The following is a 6813-nucleotide window of genomic DNA, read 5'->3' as shown; positions in this document are numbered from 1 at the left end:
TATATATTTACATATATATATATAAATATGTCCGTCCTTGGATTTATAGTAAAAATCAAGTACATGCAAAAGCAGAGAAAATTAGAACTAGACTTAGTTGATTTAGTATAATTGAATCAACATTATTAGGCGGTCTATAATATTTGTAATAATAATAAGGAAAAGAACTCGCATAAATTAAGTAATATCGTACATAAACCATGTAAAACCGCATGGATGTTTGTAGTACGGTCAACTCCCTCTAAAGCTGGAAATACATTGAGAAACTTTACTATTCGTTCGCATTCGTTTGCGTTGCTATAATCACTGGTCGTTCGTATTATTATTAATTACCCTCCCTTATTTTCATTTGGTGTGTGAGTATTAGTAACCATGTTTTTACTTTGTTGTTTAAAATGATGTGTTGTAGTAATTACAAACACAAAGGGCAGATAAACGTTTAAAAAAACAGATTTTAGTCCAGTCAACCAAAGATTTAGGGTCCGAATTCGCTCAAGAAACTCCGATTAATCTGAAACTTTGATAGTAAGTAGAGAATAGCCCCAGGAATCGATAGAATGATGAATTTGAAGTAAAAAATATTCTATGAAGTTTTTTCGATAGATCAATATTTTTTTAGTTATTCGCGATTGAAGAAGTTAAATTTTTCGAGCATTTTTTTTAAAATAATTCAAAAACTTCACATTTTATGAAAAAGATTACTAGAATAAAAAATAAATATTTTAAGAAAACAAATCGATTCGCTTTTGAAAAATATTTCTAAGTAAAATACGAGCCAAGATATGGTTTGTTGAAAGTAATGAACAAACTATGGTTTATGGCCTTTGAGCATAATAAGAATCCATCAGATTACATCATTCTAAACTTAAGTTTACGATTTTTACATTTTTTAGAAGAGGTAATTTTTACCGCTCCTCCCCAACCTTGACAAAATAAATAGGGTATTTCTGCTTTTTTTGGTCATTAGGGGTGGTTTGTGAGGGTGTGAACCTTGCAATCGATTTTAACATAACTAAACAACAATGTTTATGCTACAATTTTTAATAAGATTTCAATCAATTTCATATTTAAATCTATAGTTTTACTATATTTCTCAAGAGGGGTAATTTTCACCCCCCAAAAAATTAAAAGTGCACATCAGGCTCATATAACATTTGATGAAGGAGGGTATGATAAGCTTATAAACCAATTTTCAGTCAAATCAGCGTTTCTTGAACAGAACACAACAAATAGTGAGAAAATTCTTGTTATGTGTTATGAGTTTTGAAAAATAATCAATTTTGTGTTCTTTTTTCCGTTTCGTCGCTGTATGATTCTATTAGTAAAGATCAATCTGTCTCGTCAAATTGTAGCAGTTACAGCATTCGCAGGCATTCGGAACTTGCATTTGCTTTTGATCTTTTTGAGTTTACCGACAGAGGAAAGAAAACGTGCTTTCGCATTGCTGGCCATTCGAATCAAAATTTATTTGTTGCAAATCACCACAAATGATCATTTACACTTTACGAACGAATGCGAACGAGTGACAATGTTTTTCAGATGTATTCCCGGCTTAAGACGAATGACATTTACTATTTTCAACTGTTCAACTTAAAAGAAGTTAAAAACGGAATTTGAAACATTTCTTTTAAATAAAAAAAAGCATGACGTAATTTTTGTTTGTGTTGTTCTGTTGTCTAGACAATGATTCCTGTGATTATGTAAATTCTTCAAATGGTTTTTTTGAAAAATTATCAAATCAGCTCAATTATTCCGTTTTAGGGATTTTTTACATGAAATATGACCTTAAAACACGTAAAATAGGTTTGAGTTACGGAGAGGGTAACTTAAAAAATCGAGAAAAATATCGCATAAACGTAGTAAACATAAACACAAGGTAAGTGCTTTATATCATGCCAATTAGGGTTTATACAAAAACCGACATTTTAGAAAACCGGTTTTCGAATAGTAATTTTTCCAGAAAACGGGTTTTAACCGGTTTCGAATTTTTATAAAAAAATTTTTTGCTCGAATATTCTGTAATTCGAACAAAAAATTTTAACAGAAAATTTAGAGTGATTAAAAGCAGTTTTTGACTGAAATTATTTACTGTTCAATTTTATTGATAGTAAAATTTTTTTATGCAATTTAGTAGAACAAAGAAATAATAGTTGACCAGGATTAAATAACTTTAAAAACAATAATTCGTTGTTTATGCATAATTTTCACATATAAGGATGTAAATATTTTTATAATAGTGAAACGAGTTATTCAGCAAAGGGTTCGAATAAATAAAAACAATATATTTTCATATTTTTATAATAACCATATTATTTTTTTTTAAAAACAATGTTATTAGATACAGATGGATACTTATTAAAAACAATTAGAAAATATATAACTGTGTATTATATAATGTAAATTATAAAAAAAAATTTTTTAAGTGTTATTCATACATTGTCGGTTTTCGAATTTCATAATTTTCTCCAAAAAAACGGTTTCTAAAACCGGTTTTTAAAAACCGACAAACCCTAATGCCAATGTACGTACGCTGTAGTTAGCTAGGACCCTCTCAGGGTCCCTACTTCGTCGCGGTAGAAAAGATCCGGATATTTTTTAATAATAGTTAATTTCAAAACTGACAAACTTAGATACTGGCTAGTTGCATTGGGTACCTTGAATTTCGGTTCTCATTATTTGGATTAACGTGCTTATAATAAAAATTCCATTTGTATTGATTAGGTGAATAGAATTCTTTCCTCATAATTTAAATGAATATTCAATAAACATTTATTTACTACAAACCAGTAAACAACAACAAAAATGAATATAAAAGCAGGTAGTTTTCATTTTTGTAAATAATGCATAGCGGTTTTTATGTTCACAGCCAGCTATAGTATACAAGGCCAGTCGGAAAAATACACAATGCGATTGGAAACTCTACTTCTTTATTGTATAATTTTTGTGATTGAAGGTTCATTACAATTAATTTGTGGAGGGTATTGTAATTCCAAAAGCAGCCCTATATGTTCTCATGCAGGTTAAGAAATAATGATGAAGGTATTAATTCAGTGATGATATAATTATCTGATTTTTCTTGTAAAAAAAATGTATTATGGGAACTACAACAAACAATGATTCCTTCCACCCGATATAGGAAAAGAGCAACCATTGATTATTGTACAAAGCAATTCGAAGTGGTCTGTATTCTGTCGAAACTGCCAGACGCGGATCGCGATTTCGATCTTTTTGGATCTCATCAGCGCATCGCAGGCTGCTTCGACAGAACACAGACCAACCTTTACCTGCTGTCTTAACAGCGCGTTTTAGAAAATACCACAAATGGCGTGGTGAGCGCCATCTGTAGTACGATGCTACATTTGAGCATACGTATTCCTCAAATGTAGCATCGTACTACAGATGGCGCTCACCACGCCATTTGTGGTATTGATAATTGCTCATAATTCCTGTTAATGGTGAATGTAGGTTACAATCTACAATATTAAAACTGCCTAATGTGGGCTCCAATTAATTTGTCTCAGTTTCCAGCAACACCCCAAATGTTATAGCTTTCTTTTGCCACATTATAGCGCGAATATACTACTTATGCATCTAAAGTAAGTAGAAAAAGTAAGTAGTAAAATTGATCAAAATTCAATATCGACACATCCGCTTTCTTTCCAGGTTACAGTTCAGTAGCTCGAGTAGAGTAGAAAACTTTGCTTGAAGATATTTATTTGATAAAGTTTTATTTAGTTGTTGATATTACTATGTAATGTTCGGCAGGACTACCTTAACGTCGGAGAGAGAATCCGGTTCCATAGACAACAACAACAATTTTAACTAAACTGCATTTCAAATGTTCGTTGGATATAACTAATGTTTGCCATAAACAGTTAACCGATATTTTTCATAACAATGTACTACAGACAGATTAGACAGCTTTTAAGCATTTTTATTGCAATAAATATCATAATTTAAGATGTTATTGAAATTTTATTCTTATTAAAAAAACGTAGATTGTGCATTTATTTTATGACAAAACTACAACAACGAGAGTAAATATAAAATAGGTAGACTTATTCTTGTTTTTTTATATGCAATTTCATTGAAGTATCTACTGAAGTTGAAGTACGAGGGCGGTTCAATAAGTACCCGTGTTAGAAATGAAGACACCTTTTTTTTATAGTTTTTTTTTTAATTTTTCAACATAGTCCCCTTTTAGAAAGATACACTTCTCCCAACGACCCTGCCATTTTTTTTACCCGTCCAAAAAATATGATTTGTCGAACTCCAAAATCCCCCCTGTCTCGGCGATGACTTCCTCGTTTGAGCTAAATTCCTTTCTCGCTAGTCATTTCTTCATGGTAGGGAACAAGATGAAGTCACAGGGAGCCAAATCGGGGTGTGCGGCAGCAAATTCATAACGTAATTAAAAACGGATCTTTGCCCACGTTTAAATTCGTTGAAGCAATATCTAAGTGTGGTCGTAGATGGCGAAATGTCTCCATAAACAGTATCCAACTTTGTTTTCATCTCCTCGCATTTCTTCCCAAACAAAAACAAAAAGCGAGTTACCGAACGATACTGCTCTTTTTCCATCTTAGCGAAAATAACGAAACACGTCTCAGTCGAATGGCTGCCAAGTGGTTTGATAGATGGCAGCACACGATGACAACATCAATTTCCCTCAGGAACGTCCTCTGTCTTCAAGCACGGGTACTTATTGAACCGCCCTCGTATATTACTATTCGATGTTAATTCAATCACAGGTAAATTTTGAATTAAAATGATTATGGATTTAATAATAATTCTGAATTAAAATTTTACACATACGTAAAAATAATTCTGATTTCTTTATTACGTATCAACCACAATTCTTATAACACTATCATCATCATAAGGTCGTTAGTCCTAAGACAAGTTGGACACGCACCTTCACTCTTTCCTATCCTGAGGTAATCTTCGCAGTTCCCTAAAACTAGAACATCGCACATCCTATTTGCGAACAGTAATCTAATCTAGGTCTGCCTCTAATCCTCTTAACTTCTGTTTCTGATTCTAATATGTCTCTGACTACACCTTCATGTCTGAGAAGGTGTCCTACTGACCCATCTCGTCTATTTTTTATTAACTTCCATAGAGTCCTCGGTTCTCCTATTCTTTCTAATACCTCCTCATTTCTAACCTTCTCTAACCACGGTATCCCCATCATTCACCTGTAACACCACATGTCGAACGGTTTTAATCTTTTTTCCGCCGCGCCCACCGCCCATATTTCGCACACGTATAGCTCCGCGATCCAAACATACACCTTAAACAATCTTTTTCGAATTTCCAAATTAACCGTTCGCAAGCATAGAAGCGACTTCTTAAAGGCGACCCAACCCTGCGCTATCCTAGTATGCTTTATATCCCTACTAATCCTTCCGTCCTGACTTATGTGACTTCCTAGATCAGTCACTTCTTTTAATTTTTCGTCTACTATATTCGCTTTTTCTCAACTGTTTCTTCCCTTGCATACCAATATTTTTGGTTTACTTTTATTTATTTTTATACAATGCTGTTTCGTTAATAATGCTTCCATTTTATTTAAACTCTAACGCCTCCTTGCTAGATGCTGATACTGCTGTCTGACTCCCTTCCTAATATTCACTTCTCCACGTTGCAGCGTCAGCTCTATAACTGCCTGTTCCTCTTTATACAAACTAAGTATCACTCTTCTATCTTTGTAACTCATCTCTACATTTATAAGTATATTTAACACCTTGTCTGACTTAACATTGTCAAAAGCTTTTTTAAATCTACAAATCCTATGATATGCACGCATATTTTCCTTTTTCTATTGTTTTCTCAATTGTTATCCGTAAAACTCACGAAGATGCAGGGTAGGGAAACGGCTCTTTTATAATTAATTAACTATATTTAGATTGTTAACTAGTCATTCTAAATTGTATAATCCACTTTCAATATTAGATTGAAATAGTTATGTCCCATTTCTGAACATATAAATTCGCTTCTTTATGATATGGTGGAGGTGCTAAATAAATAAATACATAAAATTCACTTTATTATGAGAGTGTCATATTGTACAAAATAGAAAACAAACAAACGAGTCATGAACAACAGTAAAATCCGAAAGAGTATATGTGGCAGTGATAGAATACTGCAACCACCGAACATTTTTTACTTAATTTTCATATTTTATAGTGCTCTATCACCTCCTGCAAGCTCGGCACTTATTTCTATTACACTATGTATACTTTTTGGATTAGTGGCTAAAAACTAAAATACTGATATGCAAGGGAAGAAAAACTAAGGAAAGAGCGAATATAAAGATAGGAGACGAAAAATTAGAAGTGGCTGATTTTAGATACCTAGGAAGTCAGATAAGTGAGGATGGAAGGAGTAGTGGGGATATAAAGCAGAGGATAGCGCAGGGTCGTGTCGCCTTTAATAAAAAGAAGTCTGTTTGTTTGGAGCACGGCGTTGTACGGGTGTTAAACATGGACAGTGGGAGCGGCGGAAAAGGAAAGGTTAGATGCGTTCGAAATGTGGTGTTATAGGCGGATGATGAGGATATCGTGGGTAGAAAAGGTTAGAAATGAAGAGGTATTGGAAAGAATAGGAGAACAGAGGACTCTATGAAAGTCAATAAAAAATAGGCGAGATAGGTTGGTAGGACACCTTCTTAGGCATGAAGGTCTAGTCAGAGACATATTAGAGGCAGAAACAGGAGTTAGGAGTAGACCTAGATTAGATTACTGTTCGCAAATAGTTAAGGATGTGAGTTGTTCTAGTTTTAGAGATATATGCGAAGTTTAGCTCAGGATA

The sequence above is a fragment of the Agrilus planipennis genome, unplaced genomic scaffold (assembly GCF_000699045.2).
Source record: "Agrilus planipennis isolate EAB-ADULT unplaced genomic scaffold, Apla_2.0 scaffold27, whole genome shotgun sequence".
Lineage (NCBI taxonomy): Eukaryota > Metazoa > Arthropoda > Insecta > Coleoptera > Buprestidae > Agrilus > Agrilus planipennis.
The sequence above is the reverse complement of the archived record's forward strand: the minus strand, read 5'-3'. Positions refer to the sequence as shown.